The 23,698-nt window shown below is 37.3% G+C and overlaps 1 pseudogene; it reads left to right on the top strand.

The window, feature by feature from the left end:
• Positions 1-5,359: 5,359 nt before the first annotated feature.
• Positions 5,360-5,921, top strand: LOC140511772 (ras suppressor protein 1 pseudogene; annotated as a pseudogene).
• The last annotated feature ends 17,777 nt before the right edge of the window (positions 5,922-23,698 follow it).

Here is a 23,698-nt window from a genome sequence, read left to right as displayed (position 1 = left end):
AGTTGGAGTCATAGATTCAGGTTATCCTTAAAGTTTCCTTGGACCAAAAAGCAGTATCTGAAATGTGGAAACCTGTGATACTAAACATGATGTCAACAAGTTACAAATTCTCTTTGAAAGCTGCTTTTGTAAAGTACTTCTCTGAGTATCAGGGAAGCAGACATTGAAGGCCTACAAGACTCTCTTTGGCTTTCTTATTTAATACTTCCAATTCAAAGAAATTTCTGTCGGCCAAGAGAGACTATTCTATACATTTCATAAAATCCTTCAACATACAATACACTGGGATGTTTTTAAACGACATCCAATACATGTGACTTGAAAATACAAAATGGTCAGTTAGGGGGTGGAGGGACAGCTTTGAAATAACCTGGAAGGATAGAAGTAGATTGGGCAAAACATCTGGAGATGTTTTTCTGTTTAGAATAACCAAGTTTTGTGAAACAATGGAGGTCTTAAAATATTTATACGACATGTTTTTTGTTGTTCAGTCATTTTGGCTATGTCCAACTCTTATTGACCTCATTTGGGGTTTTCTTGACTAAGATACTGAAGTGGCTTGTCATTTCATTCTCCAACTCATTGTATAGGTGTTGAGTAAGTGACTTGTCCAGGGTTACACAGCTAGCAAATGTCAGAGGTTAAATCTGAAATGAGGATTTCTTGACTCCAGGCTGGGCACTCCATTTACTGTGCTACTTCACTGCCCTATATAGTTTAGTAACTGATAAAACTATATCATTTTAGTTAGATAATGTCCTATTTGAATATTATTACAATGCAAACTCTTTGTGATTATTAATATTAATAATATTGATATTTAATATTATTAGAATGTAACATTAGGGACTGTTTTCACATCTGCCTTTGTTTCTCAATCATTTAACTGAATCCCTGGCATAGATTAGGTATTTAATAAATACTTGTTGATTGATTGGCCAGTAGATCTATCATTTGTATGTGTCGGTGGTTTTTAATAGCAGAGATGTCAACCACTGATCCTATGAAACTGGTCCCTATCATTCAATAAATGTACTGTACTAGCACCACACGAGACCTCCCTAAAGGATTTTACAATGTTGTAGATGCCTGTACAAAAGTAGAGAAGTTGAACTCACTTTCCTTTCATGACTAGGTCACATTCTTTTCTCATCATTCATGTCATTCATAATGTCTGACACAGCTGTGAGCCTTCCATAGAATTTGCTACATTCTGCACATACTAACCTTGCTTTTTACCATTGCCTTTTAGACGACTTGCAGTTTTTGTTCATCAGAGAGTTCAATGTTCATTATCTGTATTCATGTAACATTACCAGGAATATATTAGTGCAAAAAAAAAAAAAAAAAAAGGTTTGCATAGCCCGGAATAGCTTGAGATCGTTCTAGGCAAATGACTCAACCTGGTTTACCTTAGTTTCCTCATCTGTAAAATGAGCTGGAGAAGGAAAGGGCAAACCACTCCAACATCTTTGTCAAGAAAACCCCAAATGGGGACAGGAAGAGTCAGGCACAACTGGAATGAATGAATAACAACTATAACAAAAACAGTTTCCCATGTGTAATCAAACATATTTTCCAACACAATACTGAGACCAGTTCATTATTCACTTGCATTTTTTAACCTTGATATAAATGTTGACTGAATATCTCAGTGCATCGCCCACATCACTGCTCATTATAATATGGACAAATAGATAATGAAGATCTAACAAACATTATTAATATTCCAAAGGTGTCATAGTGGAAATCACACAGTCTCTGAAGTCACAAGATCTAGTTTCAAGTATCACCTTTGCCAGTTTTTCTTTGTATGACCTTAGATGAGTCACTTAAATTCTCCAGATTGTACACATATAGGCAACTGTTGGCATCATGAATAGAGCTGAGTCAGGGAAAACTTATCTTCCTGAGTTCAAATTTGGACTCAGATACTAGCTGTGTCACCCTGGACAAGTCACTCAACTCTGTTTGCCTCTGCCTTTTGTGTATGAGCTAGAGAAGAAAATACCAAACCACCCTAGTATCTTTGCCAAGACATCCCAAATGCATTCATAAAGGATCAGTCATGACTGAACAGCAACAGATACATACATGCATATGTAACACACACATACATGCATAGACATGTAATGTATGCATGAATATGCTATATTGAACATTTATGTTGATTATGTTGTACATCTGCATGTAATATGTTATATATACTATACTGTAGTATAAAATAATGTGATATGATATGATGTGATATGATATAAAGTATGATATGTTATGATGCAATATAATATAATATATGACACAACTCAACAAAACATAGCATAACAAAATATAATATGAGCAAATTGTGAAAAATTGCATTTGAGTTCCATTCCAAATTTCTATCTGTGACCATATTCTCATGATATATACAGACATTCCAAAATTATACAAATATGATGAGGTGATGGAGTTAAGAGTAAGATTCATGTGACATATCTGCAGAGGAATGCCCACAAGGTGACTCAGGTAGGAAAGAAGTAGTGAACTAGCTTCACACTATATACAGGCCTACAGCCATTGTCACAAGAAGCAAAACCCGCGTATGGCCAATATGACCTCATTTGTAGTTCTGGCATTGCTTCCTGTAGAAATAGATGAGGGAGAATACGACAAACCTTTTTGTCTTATTTTTGTTTTAAGAAAATGGAACTGAAATACTAGGATAAACAAGTATACTATTTTGTCTCCAAAGTAAGCACATGCATTTTGGTTATAATAATAACTGTCATTCATAGAGCCCTCTAAGTGTTGTGTTTTTTTGATACACATGATCTCATTAAACTACACAACAACCCTATGAATAATGAACTAAAATATTATTATTTCCATTTTTATATATAGAAAACCTGAGTCTCAAATAGGTTTAATTTCCTGCCAGTAACATACAACTGAATGTCTGAAGTGGGATTAAAACACAGGTTAGACTCTAAGTCTAGCTTCTGACTATCCTAGTAAGCTGCATCTTCTCTGATCATCCTACCATTTTGCAGTATTCCAAATAGACTCAAATTTTCAGAGGAATTATCAGCCAAACTGCCATATTTAAAAGTCATGTGAATTTCTACCTCAAGGGCACTTATGAAGTCCTTAAACTCCCAGTTTGCCTCACTGGCTTATTTCCATGTGTTTTCATGAGGCAGTTTTAATGTGACAGTGAGACTATTCCCTTGAGGTTTTACAAAAACGAAAGATGCTCTTTGAGAAGTGTGTTATTTTTTCCTGTTCTAGAGTCCTGTATTGGCTTTGCCCTTCCTTTCATGTTCACTTGGGGTTGGCTTCTTTTGTTTCACGCTATCTATAAACAGAGGGAGCAATTGTTTAATCTGTTAAAATTATTTCCCAGTATAGAAAATAATTAGTTAAAATCCAATCTAGCAGGGACTTAAGTTCTATTAGACGAAAAAAGTCACATAGACGGAAGGTATGGCAGTGAGAATAGGAGGAATGACCAAGAGAGCCTCATTAAATAGACCTCCAGTAATTCAGACATCCAACTGTATTTCTATGACCTATGTCCAGTACATTGCTTTGGATTCCATACATGATCCTTCAGACTGAAAATATTAACTGTGGATTTAGGAAATGGCATTGCTAAGTGAGAAAGAGTTATCATATGGCAGAATTGACATCTCCCACCCCCTGTCCCAGAAGTTTAGAGTACTGGGATTTAGAAAGAAAAGAAGAGTGGGAGAGAAAGCCTAAACCTTAAGTCGTTATAAATCATAAACTCAATGTTCACAAATGGATGGAGAAATGTTTGTTATTTTTCTATGTATCTAATGTAACGTGTTCATTGAGTGCCTATTATGTGCAAAATACTGTAACAGGTGGTGGGATCTAAAGACAATGGAATCATCTCCACTTTCATGTTATACATTTAGATATGTCCTTGCTATTCTCTGTCAGGTTACTTCAGGCACTAATTTCGTTAAGAAAAGTTAGGTCAAACATTCATCATGCACCTGCTTTGGGCCAGACACTGTGTTGTTCATCACTGTGGAAACATATAAGAAGGCCAAAAAACAAATTAAGGAATTCACCCTCTAAAGGGTGTGTTACGGGGGGGAGGGGGTTTGAATGTAAACAACTATGGGAGAAACAATAAAAAATCACAAAAGGAAGTTAATAGTATTTCGCAAGATTGGGAATGGTATATGGGATTCTAGCTGGGACTTGAAGGAAGCCAAAAAAGCCAGGAGGTAGATATAAAGAGGGAGAAAATTCATTACTGGGCATTAGTGGCAAAGCATATATTTATGAGATGGAGTATTGTGTTCAAGGAACAGCTAGGAGACCAGTGTCATTGAGCCATAGAATATATGGAGAAGAATGAGGCACAAGAAGGCCGGAAAAGTAGAAAGGGTTATCAATGGCTTAAAAAGCCACAAAGATGATTTTCTATTTGATTTGGGAAGTGATAGGGAGCCACTGGAATTGACTGAGCAGAGAAGTTGAGACCACAGGTAAGGGGAACCTGCTTCTTTGAGGCCACCTCTAGGTCCTCGAGTGCAGTTCAGTCAAAGGATTGCATGTGAGGACCTAGAGGGCCACAGGCTGAAGGATTTTGTCAAAGGGTCACACTTGAGGACCTACAGGGTCACATGTGACCTCAAGGCAACAGGACCCAACAGGCATCAGATGGATATGTTAGGAATAACAGTTTGAAAGCTGAGTAAAAAAGTGGATTGGGTGGGGAGACTCTTAAGGCAAAGAAGTTAAGGTGGAAGGGGTAGGGGTAAGAAGTTTTGTGATATTGTATATGAACTATGTGGAAGACATTCACTTGGAGATTCTGAACTACAGAAAAGTCAACAAGCAGTTATTAAGCACTTACTATGTGTCCCACACTGTGCCAAATGCTGAGGATGCAAAGACAAAACAACATACGCTTCCTCTAAGAAGCTAACACTCTAATGTGGAGACGACATACAGATGAATAATGGAAGAGATTAGAAGGCAATATTATACTTGATGTAAGAAAGAGTCTCCTAATAACTGGAGCCATCTTGGAGTGGAGGGGGATCCTTCTGAGTTGGCAGTTATATGGATACTTGTTGAGTATGGTGAATTTGGATTCTTTTTCACTACCTTTGGGTTAGACTAGATATTCTCTGAGCCTTCCTTCTACACTGTGACTAGGTAATTCTTTCCCTTTATTCCTGAAGGGCTTTCTTGTTGTGGGAGGGGCCAGAGTTGAGAGCTGAGGTCTGCTCCTCAGCTGGGTCTGAGTTAGGGCATGTTTAACTCTTCTGGGCAGCCTGAACACCTTTGCTCTTGGCTGATTGGTGCAGGTCCCCCACCACTGCTGCCCTCCACAGCCATGCCCAAGTCCTCAAAGAAGCTGGTGGAGGAGAGCTGGGAGAAGCAGTTCCAGATGGCCATGCATGACTGTAGAATCTCCAATATGTTGGATGTTCATGAATTTTTAAATTTTAATCCACTTTACACAACTGTTTCTCAGCCACAAAAATTCACAATTGTGCCGCCAAGTATGGTAGAACTGAAGAATCTGGAAGTGATGACCACCTTTCAACAACTAAATTGAAGAGATAGCCAAGCAGATCAACAGTCTCCAAAAACTCACATCCCTGAACCTTGGTAAGAACAGGCTAAGTACTTTGCCTCAAGGACTTGGCTCTTTCCCAACCCTGGAGGTCCTTGACTTGAATTACAGCAACTTCAATGAAAATTTTCTTTCTGGAAATTTTTTCCCTTAGCACTCTGAGTTCACCTTATCAAAATGACAACGATATTGAAATCCTACTGCCAGATATTGGGAAGCTTCCAAAGCTACAGATATTCAGCCTGATAACCTGATATCATTGCCAAAAGAAATTGGGAGATTTGAGGAACTTAAGGAACTACAGAGCCAGGGGCATTGACTGCCTATCTTTCCTCTGGAGCTCAGATACTTGGAATTAACTGGTTAGAAACAGGTTTTCAAAGTGGAGAATAATCCCTGGGTTACACTAGTTGCTGACCAGTTCCAGATTGAAGTGTCTCAGGTCTCTGAATACATCTGTTCGGAAGCATACAAGTACACATGTAGGGAAACCTAGAGTCTCCAAAGAAGAATAAATACAAATCAAAGTTCAGCTTTAAACCGCTGACAGCCAAGAAACAAACAAGGATTTGGCATAGCTTGAATCTCTCTCTCTCTCTCTCTCTCTCTCTCTCTCTCTCTCTCTCTCTCTCTCTCTCTCTCTCTCTCTCTCTATCTATCTCTATCTCTCTCTCTCTCTCTCAGACACACACACACACACACACACATGCGCACACACACACACACACACACACACACACACACACACACACTCCATGCTTTCTGTTTCTAGTTTTCCATACTCTAACCCTTCTTAACATGGATTTTTAGTCCTTCAGGTCAATGCTGGATTTTTGTAGGTACCTGTTTGTAAGTGTCTTATTAGAGGAGCCAAATAAGGAAAGTCAAGATCTATTGTTGATAAATAATTGTAAAGAAAGTTCATTTTTTAAAACTGTGGATGATCATCATGAAGCTCCATATTATCAAGAAAAAGTAAAGTCATATAGCCATTTACTATGGTTTAACACTTTTCATTCATTTGTTTATGTGTTTATTAATGTGCTTATGATTTTTTATTCTATTAAGTCATACACATATAATCCCTTGTACCTACATGTGTATTCTTATACCACCAAGATATTATGCTCCTTTTACTTATAAATAATTTTAATAAAATCTTTTATTCATTAAAAAAAACTTCTTGACATTTTGGTCCAGATCTCTCCCTTTGGCCCTATTTCCAAAGGATTTATGCTATTTCATTTTTGATTATCTTCTGCACATGGATAGTACCCATCCTTGATTGTCCAGTATTTTAGTGCAATATATCAAATTGAATGTTTTACGCATAATTTAGTCCATGTATGGGGAAATGAAATAGTTTTCTTGAAACTGACATTATAAGTAACTTACCATAAAGGAGCAGGACAGTGATAGTCATCCACCTCCACGTCTGAAAATTTAGGATAAGGGGGTGGAGCCAAGATGGCAGAGTAGAAACACACATATGCTGACTCTCCCCACACAGACCATAAAATACCTGTAGAGAGACTCTCAACAAATTTTGCAGAAGCAGAAGTGGAGAACAACAGAGTGGAGGAGATTTCCAGCCCAAGGTGATCTGAAAGGCCAGTGGGAAACGTCTGTTGCACCAGACACAGAGCAGAGCCCAGCCCAGCCTTCCCACGCGGCTCATAAACAGCCCTAGAGGGCAGAATATCCAGTCCCAGTAGCAGAAGTTCACATATCACTTAACACACAGGCACCAAAGGTCAGTGACAGGGTTTTTATTTTTTATTTAACTTTTAACATTAATTTTCACAAAATCTTGAGTTCCAAATTTTCTCCCCTTTTGTCCCCTCCCCCCACCCCAAAACACCAAGCATTCTAATTGCCCCTATCACCAATCTGTCTTCTCTTCTATCATCCCTCCCTTGCCTTGTCCCCATCTTCTCTTTTGTCCTGTAGGGCCAGATAACTTTCTATACCCCATTACCTGTATTTCTTATTTCCTAGTAGCAAGAACAGAACATGACAGTTGTTCCCAAAACTGTGAGTTCCAACTTCTCTTCATCCCTCCCTCCCCACCCATTCCCTTTGGAAGGCAAGCAATTCAATATAGTCCATATCTGTGTAGTTTTGCAAATGACTTCCATAATAGTTGTGTTGTGTAAGACTAACTATATTTCCCTCCATCCTATCCCCCCCCCATTGCTTCTATTCTCTTTTTTGATCCTGTCCCTCCCCAAGAGTGTTGACTTCAAATTGCTCCCTCCTCCCATTGCCCTCCCTTCCATCATCCCGCCCCTGCTTATCCCCTTCTCCCCCACTTTCCTGTATTGTAAGATAGGTTATCATACCAAAATGAGTGTGCATTTTATTCCTTCCTTTAGTGGAATGTGATGAGAGTAAACTTCATGTTTTTCTCTCACCTCCCCTCTTTTCCCCTCCACTAAAAAGTCTTTTCCTTGCCTCTTTTATGAGAGATAATTTGCCCCATTCCATTTCTCCCTTTCTGCTCTCAATATATTTCTCTCTCACTGCTTAATTTCATTTTTCTAAGATATGATCCCATCCTATTCAATTCACCCTGTGTTCTCTGTCTGTGTGTGTGTGTGCGTGTGTATGTGTGTAATCCCACCCACTACTCAGATACTGAAAAGTTTCACGAGTTACAAATATTGTCTTTCCATGTAGGAATGTAAACAGTTCAACTTTAGTAAGCCCCTTATGACTTCACTTTGCTGTTTACCTTTTCATGCTTCTCTTGATTCTTTTGTTTGAAAGTCAAATTTTCTTTTCAGCTCTGGTCTTTTCATCAAGAATGCTTGAAAGTCCTCGATTTCATGAAAAACCATTTTTTCCCCTGAAATATTATACTCAGTTTTGCTGGGTAGGTGATTCTTGGTTTTAGTCCTAGTTCCTTTGACTTCTGGAATATCATATTCCATGCCCTTCGATCCCTTAATGTAGAAGCTGCTAGATCTTATGTTATCCTGATTGTATTTCCACAGTACTTGAATTGTTTCTTTCTAGCTACTTGCAATATTTTGTCCTTGACCAGGTAAATTTGGAATTTGGCCACAATGTTCCTAGGAGTTTCTTTTTCTGGATCTCTTTCAGGCAGTGATTGGTGGATTCCCTGAATACTTACGTTGCCCTCTGGTTCTAGAATCTCAGGGCAGTTTTCCTTGATAATTTCATGAAAGATGATGTCTAGGCTCTTTTTTTTGATCATGGCTTTCAGGTAATCCCATAATTTTTAAATTGTCTCTCCTGGAACTATTTTCCAGGTCAGTTGTTTTTTCCAATGAGATATTTCACATTATCTTCCATTTTTTCATTCTTTTGGTTTTGTTTTGTGATTTCTCAGTTTCTCATAAAGTCATTAGCCTCTATCTGTTCCATTCTAATTTTTAAAGAACTATTTTCTTCAGTGAGCTTTTGAACCTCCTTTTCCATTTGGTTAATTCTGCTTTTGAAAGCATTCTTCTCGTCATTGACTTTGAACCTCTTTTGCCAGTTGAGTTAGCCTATTTTTCAAGGTGTTATTTTCTTCATCATTTTTTTGGGTCTCCTTTAGCAAGGTGTTGACCTGCTTTTCATGCTTTTCTTACATCTCTCTCATTTCTCATCCCAGTTTTTCCTCCACCACTCTAATTTGATTTTCAAAATCCTTTTTGAGCTCTTCCATGGCCTGAGCCCATTGAATATTTATTTTGGGTGTTTGGGATACAGAAGCCTTGATGTCTATGATTTTCCCTGATGGTAAGCATTGTTCTTCCTCATCTGAAAGGATGGGAGGAGATATCTGTTCACCAAGAAAGTAACTTCCTATGGTCTTATTTTTTTTCCCTTTTCTGGGCATTTTCCCAGCCAGTTACTAGACTTCTGAGTTTCCTCTCCACACCCACCATACCTCCAGATCTGTCCAGATAATGCTTGAGGTCTGAGATTCAAATGCTGCTTCCCAGCCTCAGGGCCTTGGGTGGGGGCAGGGCTGCTACTCAGTGTGAGATTAAATTCAGGTGTTCAGGTCAGGGCAGGGCCACCTCAGGGGCTCAGTTCCCTCAGCGGAGTTCAACAATGGATTCAGGCTCCTGCCTGCTTTGGGAGCCCCTGTCTGCTGCTGCCTCTGTGGCTGCCTCCCAGGGGAGCCTGAGTTATGGAGACACCCCACTCCCCTCTCCAAGAACTGAAAAGCCCCTCTCACTGACCTTTGATACCTGTGGGTGGAGGGACCGGTGCAGCTGCTGGAGATTCTGTCACTGAAGCCTGCTCAGATCTGCTCCTCTCAGTTCCACACAGCCAAGACAGGGCTGGGCTCTGCTCTGGGTCTGGTGCACAACGGACCTTTCGTGTCAGTTTTTCAGGTCTCTCTGAAACAGAAATCTCCTCCATTCCATTGTTCTGTGGCTTCTGCTGCTCCATAATTTGTTGAGGGTTCTTCTTTACAGGTAGTTTATGGGCTGTGGGTTCGGAGCTAGCATATGTGTATCATTCTACTCTGCCATCTTGGCTCCAGTGACAAGGTTTTTTCAGCTGGGTGGGAAGGGATAATGGCCTTCCCATAGCTCCAGCCCCAGGCAGCATCCCCAGAGGCCACATCAAGCAGGCAGCAGCAGTTCCCACAGCAGCCCTCATCCATAGTTGGATAGTAAAACCCCTGGGGGCACTGAGGAGCTGATTATTACCTCAGCCCTGTGTAGAGGCCATGATAGAGCTGATCTTTATCTCACACTAAATGGCAGTCCTGCCCATGCAGCTTATCTGAATCTCAGCCCCCAGGGTTGACTTGGCTGAACTGCAGACCAAGTGGCTGTGGAGAGGAAACTCTGCTAAGATTCTGGGCACAAAAATCCCTTCCTGATCCCAGACTGGTGTAAATGCTTGCTTGTTCCACTTTGGAGGAACTGAGACCTTACAGATTCCCCTACTCTTGACAAAGGACCCAAAAGTCAAGTAACTGGTTGAGAAAATGCCCCAAAAAGGGAAAAAAATAAGACTATAGAAGCTTACTTTCTTGGTGAACACATATCTTCTCCCATCCTTTTGGATGAGGAAGAACAATGCTTACCATCAGGGAAAGATATAAAAGTCAAGGCTTCTGTATCTCAAACATCCGAAAGAAATATTCAGTGGTCTCAGGCCATGGAAGAGTTCAAAAAGGATTTTGAAAATCAAGTTAAAGAGGCAGAAGAAAAATTGGAAAGAGAAATGAGAGAGATTCAAGAAAAGCATGAAAAGTGGGTCAACACCTTGCTATAGGAGACCCAAAAAAAATGCTGAAGAAAATAACATCCTTAAAAATAGGCTAACTCAATTGGCAAAAGAGGTTCAAAGTCAATGACAAGAAGAATGCTTTCAAAAGCAGAATTAACCAAATGGAAAAGGAGGTTCAAAAGCTCACTGAAGAAAATAGTTCTTTAAAAATTGGAATGGAACAGATGGAGGGGAATGACTTCATGAGAAACCAAGAAATCACAAAAGAAAACCAAAAGAATGAAAAAATGGAAGATAATGTGAAATATCTCATTGGAAAAAACAACTGACCTGGAAAATAGTTCCAGGAGAGACAATTTAAAAATTATGGGACTACCTGAAAGCCATGATCAAAAAAAAAAAAAAAAGAGCCTAGACATCATCTTTCATGAAATTATCAAGGAAAACTGCCCTGAGATTCTAGAAGTAGGGGACAAAATAAATATTGAAAAAATCCACCCATTACCTCCTGAAAGAGATCCAAAAAAAGAAACTCCTAGGAATATTGTGGCCAAATTCCAGAGTTCCCAGGTCAAGGAGAAAATATTGCAAGCAGCTAGAAAGAAACAATTGAAGTACTGTGGAAATACAATCAGGATAACACAAGATCTAGCAGCTTCTACATTAAGGGATCGAAGAGCATGGAATAGTATATTCCAGAAGTCAAAGGAACTAGGACTAAAACTAAGAATCACCTACCCAGCAAAACTGAGTATAATACTTCAGGGGAAAAATGGTCTTTCAATGAAACAGAGGACTTTCAAGTATTCTTGGTAAAAAGACCAGAGCTGAAAAGAAAATATTATTTTCAAACACAAGAATCAAGAGAAGCATGAAAAGGTAAACAGCAAAGACAGATCATAAGGGACTTACTAAAGTTGAACTACTTACATTCCTACATGGAAAGACAATATTTGTAACTCTTGAAACTTTTTTCAGTATCTGGGTAGTTGGTGGAATTACACACACACACACACACACACACACACACACACAGAGAGAGAGAGAGAGAGAGAGAGAGAGAGAGAGAGAGAGAGAGAGAGAGAGAGAGAGAGAGAGAGCACAGGGTGAATTGAATAGGATGGGATCATATCTTAAAAAAATGAAATTAAGGATGAGAGAGAACTACACTGGGAAGAGTAAGGGAGAAATGGAATGGGGCAAATTATCTCTCACAAAAGAGGCAAGTAAAAGACTTTTCAGTGGAGGGGAAAATGGGGGGGAGGTGAGAGAAAAAACATGAAGTTTACTCTCATCACATTTGACTAAAGAAAGGAATAAAATGCACACTCATTTTGGTAGGAAAACCTATCTTACAATATAGGAAAGTGGGGGAGAAGGGGATAAGCAGGGTGGGAGGGACGCTGGAAAGGAGGGAAATGGGAGGAGGTAGCGATTTGAAGTCAACACTCTTGGGGAGCAACAAGATCGAAAGAGAGAATAGAAGCAATGGGGAGCAGGACAGGATGGAGGGAAATATACTTAGTCTTACACAACACAAGTATTGTGGAAGTCATTTGCAAAACTACACATATATGGCCTATATTGAATTGCTTGCCTTCCAAAGGGAAGGGGTGGGGAGGGAAGGATGAAGAGAAGTTGGAACTCAAAGTTATAGGAACAACTGTTGAGTACTGTTCTTGCATACAACTAGGCAATAAGAAATACAGGTAATGGGGTATAGAAAGTTATCTTGCCCTACAGGGCAAAGAGAACATGGGGATACAGAAAGGAGGGATGTTAGAAGAGAGGGCAGATTGGTTAAAGGGGTTATTAGAATGCTCAGCATTTTGAGGTGGGGGAGGGGAAAATTGGGAAAAAATTTGGAACCCAAAACTTTGTGGAAATGAATGTTGAAAACTTAAATAAATAAATTGAAATACAAAAGAAAGAAAGAAAATTTAGGATAAGATAGAAATTCCAATGGTATTTTTTTTCTGTCCCCTGCCTTAAATCTTTCAGATCAATGTGATGCATCTTTTAAATTTCAGTCGAGTTTTATATTTTGTTACCTTCTCCTAGGCATGGTGTGGTCTATTCTTGCTGATATCTATGATTTTATTGGTACAAAGAACTCACATCACCAACACGGGTCTCTGTATTCTTTAAAACTTATAGTTACACAGAATTTCTGAGAGCACTGAGCACGTAAATGACTTGTCCAGAATTTGGTCTATCATATCTGACTTTTCATGACCCCATATGGCGTTTTACTCTCAAAGATACCAAAGTAGTTTGCCATTTCTTTCTTCAGTGGATTAGAGCTAACAGAGATTAAGTGAATTGCCAAGGGTCACACAGCTAGTGATCATCTGAGGCCAGATTTAAACTCAGGTCTTTCTGAAACCAGACCTATCACTCTAGCTGCCTCAAGTTACATGACCAGGATGTGTCAGGTGCATTATTGAACCTAGGTCTTCCTCACTTTCAGGCTAAGTTTTTACCAAATACCATGTTCTATCTGCTGAACATATAGAGTCTAATAGAAAACATCACTGAATACTTCCAATATTCCTTAAATAAAATCTAATTGAAAGAAAATCCATAATGAAATTTCAAAATAACCTGAATCAGATTGAAAGGCAGGGTTTTGGTTGCAGGCTGGCTCTCCTAGGTGATGGCCAGTTTTAAATGGCACAAATTACTTCTCCTAACTCTCATTTTATTTATATGAAAAATGAGTGGGTTAGATGAAATTGTCTCTCAGATCTTTCCAGTTTTAATTTCATCAACCTTTACTTAGAGGCTACCCTCTGACTTTATATGAGTGAGATGTAATTGAGGAGTCTGCTTGAATTTCAACCAGTACAGTATATGTTTTTCATTTCTCTCATACAATGGAAAATTTCTGATCACAACCAAAAGGTATCAGAGGTCAACCCAACATATCTGACAAATGTCTGGAAGGCAAACATCATACTGAAAAACCCATACCTCTGCCCCATCCCCTGTCCTCCCTTTAATTCATGCTTCTGATCAGCATGTACATAGTACTGACTTTATTTCCTGTTCTATCTCAATTAAAGAGTTCACAATTAAGCCTTAGATTGCTTGATTCTTGTACTATTACCATCTTATTTGCTTGCTTCTCAGATTCCAAAATTGTTATTCAGCTTGAAAATTTCCTTTTCATAACCATCTCCTCCATTTATTGTTTTGACCCTATTACCCACCCCTTAAGTTTATAAGTATTTGTAAACACAATACACATCTATAACTATCTCCCTTCTCAGGATTTCTATGATCTTCACATTTGGTTAAAATAGTCTTCACCTAAACTACTATTTAGAGTTTACCTGAGGAGAATCCAAATTGGATGAAGAATGGCACTTGGTAGAAATACATGAGTGCTGGTTTTGACATCCAATCAATTTGGCTTCAAATACAATTTGTACTTCTTTCTAGTTGTGATACCTTGGGTAACTCACTTCATCTCTGTGTTTCTTCACAGGTAAAATGAGAGTATTTGAACTAGATGGCCTCTAAGTAACGAAGAACCATGGTTAGTTCAGGAGGCAGATAATTTACTCAGGAATGTGAACAAGGAACAAAGTTTGTGTCAGCAATTAGATGTGCTCTTGTAACTCTAGAAATACTATGCAAAATTAGATTGATACATAAAGCATTTAAGTATTGACTATGGGCATGCTAAGCACCAGGGACAAAACATCATGTATTTCAAAAAATTTCATTCAAATACAGAAAGACAATATACAAAAGAGAATTGCAAAGGGAGTGGAGATAACGGACCTGGGAAAAAGTCATGATAGAAAGTGATGAAGTAAATTCTGAAGGATGAGTTTACTTGAAAGTGGCATGAGGCCAACTGGAGCCACTCTTAAAGTGGTGGTCTAGGACAGAAAGTAACCAGTAAGGAAATAGAAGGCCTTGGAGTAGAGGTACGTACAGGGTGAGGAAATGACTAGCAAGGAAGTAGAGAAGTCCTGAGATAGGTACAATATTTGTGAATCTATACACACTCTAATTTTCCCATAAAAACAAGATTCTCTGTCATGTTTGTGCCTGATTTCCCAGTTGGGAGTATATGTGTGTTTGATAGTTACAGTGAGGTGGAGATATTCCTAATCTTTCAGTTGTTTAAAATCAGTTTGATATAAGAACATCTTTCTAATGCAGATAATTTAGATTTTACCAAACTAAAACTCTGACTCTGAACCCTGGCTTAGTGATTCTTTGAGGCAGGTCAGTTCAGGCTGAAAAACAGCAAGAGAGAGGAGGAGAGTACAAAGCCCACTCCCTTACAATATTTACCTATAGGCATTTTTCTTTACAAGGACAAGGTAAATGCCATGATTTCTTAAGCAATGTGATTATTTTCTTACCAAAAGAAACCTTTGAAAAGGGTTCCAGGGATACAGCAAAGAAATTTCTCAATTAGTATTCTGACAGAGATAAGAAGATCAAAGATCTGAACACAGACTCAGAAAACATGGGCCCTTTGGATGAATCGGCTACATAAGTGCTGGAAGGGCAATCTGTTTTAGTTATGCTTTTGAGCACACTTTAAATCTAATTTTAGTGCACAATAAAAAAACGAATGTTCAGGTTTCTAAATGCCCTGCATCTGCTAAGCCCTAGTTTAGACACCAGCTGTTTCTGTCCTCTGCTAATAAACACCTCACAAGATAGTCAAACTAAACTGATGTGTTAGACATGACCTTGGGACCCTTTGGGCTGCACATGTAGCTCAGGGGTGTCAGGGGCCCCTCTTATCTTTAGTCAAACAAAGTCAGTGAGTTTCATGATGGCATCTTGTCTGCTCTTTGGTTTACTTTTTGTAAAATCTACATGGCCAAATACAGATACGCATTAATAGCAGCACACTGTGAAGTTGGACAACACCTGGTGATACATACTCAAACTGGAATAACATTATATGTCTTTATTTGTCTCTAACCAACTGGTCAACTGATAAGTATAAAAAATGTATAGTCATAGGAAAGGATCTTAATATCTTTAAAATGTCACTGTATAAATTGTTCTCTTGGCTCTGTTCATTTCACTCTATCAGTTCATTTAAATCATTTCAGTTATTGTCAAAATCTCTCTCTGAAGGTAGCTGGGTGGCACAGTGGAGAGAAACTCCAGCCTCGTAATCAGGAAGACCTGAGTTTAAATCTGACCTCAGACACTTATGAGCTGTGTGACCCTGGTCAAGTTACTCATCCTTTGTTTGCCTCAGTATACTCAACTACAAAATGTGGATAAAACCAGCATGTAATTCACAGGATTTTTATGAGGATCAAATAATATAACATTTGTAAAAAAGAATAGCATAGTTCCTAGAAGATAAGTACTATAGAAATGCTTAGTGTCTTTTAGTTCTTAATATATAATAATATTCACATATATAAACAAAAATATATAATTACATCAATATGTGTTTATGTGTATGCATATATACACATATACATGTGAATATAGCTAAATATGCATGTATGTTTATGTGTGTAAGTATGTATGTGTGTGTGTGTGTGTATATATGTATATGTATATATATGTTTGTTCACTCTGTCTCTTTAGTTACCATTTATCTCTATAAAAATGGTACTGTGAATATTTTTGTATACTGCTATCTTTTCCCCCTTTCTTTGTCAATGAGCCTTAGACCTTTATAATTAATGATTTGGTGACCCGTTTAAGTACAACTTGTTTTTCATAGTGATTGGATAAATTCATAGCTCCACCATTATTTCACTGATGTATCCCTTTTCCTGCAGTCTTTTGACAATTGTCACTAAGCTTTTGTCAGTTTGATGGGCATTAGTTAGAAACTCAATTGCTTTATTTTGAATTTCCGTAATTATCAATCATTTAGACTATTTTGACAAATGACTCTTGATACATTGGATTTCTTTCTTTGAAAACTACAATTTATTGAGGAATTGATCTTATCCTTATAAATTTGAATATGTTCATTATTTAATTTGAAAATAAGACCTTGATTAGAGATTCACTGCAAAATATTTTTCCTCATTTAAATGTTCCCTTACTATTTTAACTAGATACATTTTGTTTGTACAAAAATGTAATTTTTTAAAAATATTACATGTAACAATAATTTAAAAATATTATATTAAAAATATTACATTTAATAATAATTTAAAATATTATATTTAATTTGTTCATTTTATCTTCTGTCATCCCCATACATTGCTTATTAAATTGGGTATTCTTTCTCTATCCTTAGTAGCAAAAGGCATTTTCTTTCTTGATCTTTTAATTGGATTTTTATATAACTTTTTCATATATGCCATTTATCCCTATGGAATATATCTTAGTATATGGTGATGGTGATGGCGTTGATGATGATGACATTAGATAACATAGAATTTTAAGATTTTTTAAAATGTTTTACAAATACATCATTTTACCTTCACAATAAGGCTGTGAGACAAATATCATTGATATCTCCATTTTATAGATAATAAAAGTGGTGCTGAGGTCAGGTGGTTGCCCAGGGTCACACAGCCAGTGACTGGCACTGAACTTGAATTCATGTCTTTCTGACTCCTGGCCCAGCTCCAAATTCACTATAAATTTGTCTATGCCAAATTTCTATGAGACTACTTTTCAATTTTTCCAACAACTTTTTTGGCCAAATAGTGAATCTTTGCCCAAGGAGGTGGAGCCTTTGGTTTGATAGAGCATTATATCTTCTTTTGCTTCCATATGTTGTCTATTTAATCTACTCCATTATTTCTCTGAGTGCCCTCTCCTTACATCTGCTTCAAAGGCCCGCTCAGTTTTGAGATACAACTCAGACACAACTTTTTTGTATGAGGCCTTTCCTGATGTCTACTACCTGCTCTTATCTTTCTTCCCACAACTTAGTTCCTATGTGTATGTACATTTTTACATTATATTTATTAGTTAAATACTTCTATTTCTTTGTATATGTACTTTTACTCCTATTTAACTTCCTTCTGAGTAGGAATCACTTCATTCTACTTTTACCCTTCATATATAATGAAAGGACCATCGTAAATAGTAGGTGCTTAATAGATACTTTTGGTTGATTGATTGTACTATTTTATTATCAAATAACTTTAATCATTGTTGCTTTGAATTTAAGAACTGGTGAAGCTAGGTTCCCTTCCTTTTCCCCTTTATTCATTCATTATTTCATTTAAAAAATAATTATTTTATTTTTTTATATTTCAAAAGGACCATATAATAATACTGGTGTCAGCAGCTAAGGGCTCATATCTGGATAATACAGGGCCATAAACCTACACCACAGATGTCATGGCATCTATTCTTTTAATTTTACAAACAAGGGAGACAATCATTGGAGAGACTAAAGACTTTACCAAATAGTAAGCATAAGTGCTAGTTTTCAAACCTACACCTAATGAATCTAAGTTTAGCATTCAGGATCAAATTGCTTCCCTGATATAGAAAGAGATATAGAATTTAATCCCCAGTGTAAGTGACTTCTCCTGTAGCAATATGGATAATGCTATCTCACATTGTTCTTCATGGAGTTCAAGTATCTTCTTTGAGATTATAAAAATTGATGTGTATATAGTATTTTACATAATGTACCTCTTCCGATCTATATAACAGTCCAGTGAGATAAGGGCTATAAATACTGCTCCCATTTTTATCCGAAGAAATTAAGGTTTAAAGAACTAAATAGACTTGCCCCCATTCACACAACACATGGGAGTCACGGACAAGTTTTACACACAGATTCTCGGGCTTCCAGATCAAGTACTCTCTACATTACTCTGTTCTGTCTTTTGAATAATCATTCCCCTCTATTAGCTTTAGTATTGTTCACTCAAAAGAGCCATGGAATTGCAATTGAGGATCTTTACTTAAATTTTATTTCTGCTACCTTTTCCCCATGTTACATTGGCAAGTATTTATCCTCTTCAGGTCTCAGTTTCTTTTCTTCTGCAATGAGGGATGTGGAATATCTGACCTCTGATGCCTTCTAGCTCTAAAGCTAGCTTTTATATTCATAAGTATTTCTGAAAACTGCTACAGACTTCCACTTCTTACACCTTATCATTTGCTCTGACTATATCTCATACCTGGTGTATTCTCTTTCCTCCTCCACCACCCAGAACCCTTTGCTCTTTTTCAAATACTACGTCCAACAAGGGGCTGATACTTCAAATCATTAATGGCCCAGCCCAATCACAATTATTTGTGTGTGTGTCTGTGTCTGTGTGGGTACTTATCTGTGAGAGTGGTGTCTTATAAAGGAAATATCTCATTTTTTAGCTATATAAGATTGTCACTTACCTCAATTCATGAATGTCATTGTTCCCACCAAGTGTAAATCCATAAACAGATTTGGAAACTGAGTTCTCCTGGGAGGCAGCATCTTTGCTGGATGGGCTCTTGTTGGATCTTGTCCTGGCATGGATCCAAAAGGCTCTCTTGAATATCATTCCTTATTCCTCAAGAAATTGTTACCAGGCAGGCTATCACACCCATCCTAGGCTTCAATTTCTAGATTTCTATGGCTGGGTCTCCTGATTTTTGGAACTTCTATATTTGAGGATTCCACTCACTTTGCCAAACACCATGATCAAAGCAATCACCAAGATCCCCTAGAAGTAAATATATCTGGAAGATAATACTGAAGCTAACAGATCCTTATGAAGGCTGCAACCTCTTTTTCAACTTGTGGTTAAGGAATCAGTTACAAAACATCTACAGTTTCATTTCTCTAAGATACTTCCCTTACTTAACATTGCAGTTTTCCCATAAACAGATTTCTCAGACTCTCCATGTGGAGAGATGCTATTGCAGGGACTTTCAGCATGTGCCAGATCCCCATTAAATGAGCATTAAGTTGAAAAGACTGAGAATATTTGCCCTTAAAGAGAGATATAATGTAGTGCACTAACTGTCCTTGGGTATTTAAAAGGCAGACAATGAAAAAAATGCATAGCCAAAGCATCAAAAACATTATAATTAGTTAAATGTATTGAAAGAAAAGTAGACGAGCTGGCCATGTACCTAGCATGAGGGATAGCCATTGGGTAGACTGTGAGTGCTGCAAATGTACATGCCATGTAAAGAGATTCAGTGTAAAGCATTTAGCCTACTAAGACTTCCTGGGAAGAACCTGTGCAAGAGATGTGATAGATAAGAATATCTGAATGCATTCTGATCTCTAGTGCTTGAAGGTTTGACTTTCTCAATGAGATCACATTTGCATGAATTTTTTTTGAATTATAAAGACCAACATCAGAAAATATATGATTAAGAGGAAAAAACTTCATTTTGTTTGACTTTACAGAGCACTAGAAAGAGCAGTGGATCAAAGGTGGGGACAGAGTAATAAACTGTGTCTTGCTGCAAAAAAATAAATAAATAAATAACTTCCTAACAATTGGAATTCTCAAAATAGTAGATGGATTACTTTAGGAAATAGTGTGTTCCTTCCCATTGAAAATCTTTAATTAAAGACTACTTAGGCACATTCAGTCATAATGTTCAAGGGGATTCTCGTACTAGCAAGAGTTGTGCTTCATGGCCTCTGAGATCCCTTCAAGGTCTATAATTCTCAGAGAAGGCAGAGTAGAAGGATGGACCTGTAGAAGCTCCCCTCCATAGCCTGTAAAATGACTCTAGACAAATTCTAGAGCAGCAGAAGCCACAAAATGACAGAGTGAAAGATATTTCCAGCCCAAAACAGACAGGAAGGCCTACAGGAAAGGTCTACCACACTGGGTGTGGAGTAGAGCCTAGCTTGGTCTTAGTTGCAGCACTGCAGGGACAGGAGTAGAACAGGCTTCAGGGAGCAGAATTCCCAGCACCAGTTTCAGTTCCCAGACTACTAAATGCACAAATGACAAAAGCAGATTCAAAGGTCAGTGAGAAAGCTCTTCCACCTGTGCAAGAAGGGAATAGGGTCTGGCCCAACCTGCAACAACAACTACAATAGAAGCTCTCATTTTTTAAGCCCTTGTCCTAAAGCCCCTGGGGGCATTGAGCCACTGATTTGGATCTCACCCCTAAGTAGCTCTCCAGAACTGATGAAGAGAACTGGCATGGAAGAGCTGGAGGAGGTTGTGGAGAGGGAATTGTACTTGCAGATCCTGGGGAGAACAGAGTGCTTGCGGTTGCTCACAGAAAAGAGCACAGGCTAGGAGAGGAATAAACTCCTCTCCCTTGATTGTGCCACCTTGGATGAACTGAGAAGCTGCAGTTCCCAGCGTATACCCTCCACTTGATAGAGGCCTCAAAAGTCAAGTAATTGGCTGGGAAAATGCCCCAAAGGGGGAAAAATAAGACTATAGAAGGCTACTTTCTTGGTGAACAGGTATTTTCTTCCATCTTTCAGATGAAGAAGAACAATGAATACCATCAGAGGAAGATATAAGCCAATACTTCTGCATCCTAAACCTCCAAAGTAAACATGTAATGGTCTCAGACCATGGAAGAGCTCAAAAAGAATTTTGAAAAATCAAGAGAAGTGCAGGAAAAATCAGGAAGAGAAAAGAGAGCAATGCAAGAAAATCATGAAAAATGAGATAACAGCTTGCTAAAGGAGACCCAAAAAATGCTGAAGAAAGTAGCACCTTTAAAAACAGGCTAACTCAATTGGCAAAAGAGGTTCAAGAAATCAATGAGGAGAAGAATGCTTTAAAAAGAAGAATCAGCCAAATGGAAAAGAAGGTTCAAAAGCTCACTGAAGAAAATAGTTCTTTAAAAATTAGAATGTAGCAGATGGAAGCTAATGACTTTATGAGAAACAAAGAAATTACCAAGCAAAAAAATGAAAAAGTAGAAGATAATGTGAAATATCTCATTGGAAAAAACAATTGACCTGGAAAATAGATCCAGGAGACACAAGTTAAAAATTATGGGACTACCTGAAAGCCATGCTCAAAGAGGAGCCTAGACATCATTTTCCATAAAATTATTAAGGAAAACTGCCCTGATATTCTAGAACCAGAGAACAGAATAAATATCAAAAGAATCCACCAATCACCTCCTGAAAGAGATCCAAAAAGAAAAACTCCTAGGAATATTGTAGCCAAATTCCCAAGTTTCTGGGTCAAGTAGAAAATATTACAAGTAGTTAGAAAGAAACAATTTGAGTATTGTGGAAATATATTCAAGATAACACAAGATCTAGCAGGTTTTGCATTAAGAGATCAAAGTGCTTGGAATACAGTATTCCAGAAGTCAAAGGAACTACGATTAAAACCAAGAATCACCTACCCAACAAAACTGAGTATAATACTTCAGGGTAACAAATGGTCATTCAGTGAAATAGAGGACTTTCAAGTATTCTTGAAGAAAAGACCAGAGCTGAATAGAAAATTTGACTTTCAAAAGTGAGAAACAAGAGAAGTATAAAAAGGTAAAAAGGAAAGAGAAATCATAACAGACTTACTAAAGTTGAACTGTTTACATTCCTCCATGGAAAGATAATATTTGTAACTATTGAAACTTTTCTCAGTATATGGGTAGTTGGAGGAATTATACAAATGCACACATTGCATATATATATGTATATGTATATATATATATATATATATATATATATATATATATATATATATATATATATATATACATATACATATATATATATATATATATATATATATAGAGAGAGAGAGAGAGAGAGAGAGAGAATCAGAATACACAGCGTTTTGGGGTGGGGGAGGGGAGAGATGGGCAGAAAATGTGGAACTCATAATTTTGTGGAAATGAATGTTGAAAAATAAAAATAAATAAACATTTACAAACAAATAAAAAATATACAATTCTCTGAGTCTCAAAATGTATTGCAGGCATGACTGGTCTATAATAGAGTACTTAGCAAAGATCTGCAGTATTTTTGTTTCTTATAGTTACCTGGTTTATAATTTAAGAGGAATACCATTGACTTGAATGTATTTTAATTTCAACAAAATGTGTCAAAATCAAGATTTGAGCCCAGTTGTGTTTTTTTTTTCTCTCCTATCTCAAAATATATCATCTTTATGCATCTATGTAAATGTCATTAAGTTCCCAATACAATGTAAGGTCTGTGGAGGGAGTAACTGTGCGTGTGCATATGTGTGTATGTGGTGCTATATATTTGTCATTACATTATCTACCATATTCCTTTATATAGAGAATGCATTTAGTGTATTCTTATTGAATTATTGAATCAGATACTTTTTTCTATCTCTTAGGGGTGAATTCACTAGAAGAATTTGAATTTGGTCTTTTATGATCACAACACTTTTTCACTATGTCTTCAAAAGTAAAAATAATTTGTTCATTTTCAAGTCCCCAAATTTTAAATATATAATTTTGCTTGTGCCCTGAGAGCCAAAATAAAATATAAAAAAAGTGAATAAGCTAATAAAATAAATACTGCATTTTGTTGCCTTTATCCAGACAACTCTACTTCCTGAAACACAGGTTAGACTTTTTATCTTTTCCTTAACTGATATGTAGCCTTTTTAACATAAGCCTAATGATCATAGAGGATAGACTGTGCAAATAATCAGTTTCAGAAATACTTGAGTTTCAGTTTTCTGTTCAACATTAGTAAAGGATGTTAATTTCATTGCAAGTCCATTCCCTATGAACATTTTTCTTCAAACAATTAATCTGGAGAGTAAGATGTTGATGAGAAAATAAGAATCCTAAGAAAAAAATCACTTTATTATTCTTATCCCAAGGCAATGAATGTTGGTTTCCTCATTATTTTTCAATTTGCCTAACCCACAGACCTTCTTAAAAAATAAGAAAAGCAGAATTTTAGATTTATCTCGTTAGAAAGAAGGCAGAAATATGACCATTATATAGATGTTTTAAAACAGAATGGTGTGTCTTATGTATCAGAAGGAATAGCAGGTA

The sequence above is a fragment of the Notamacropus eugenii genome, chromosome 6 (assembly GCF_028372415.1).
Source record: "Notamacropus eugenii isolate mMacEug1 chromosome 6, mMacEug1.pri_v2, whole genome shotgun sequence".
Lineage (NCBI taxonomy): Eukaryota > Metazoa > Chordata > Mammalia > Diprotodontia > Macropodidae > Notamacropus > Notamacropus eugenii.
This window is presented reverse-complemented; position numbering and strand designations above follow the sequence as displayed.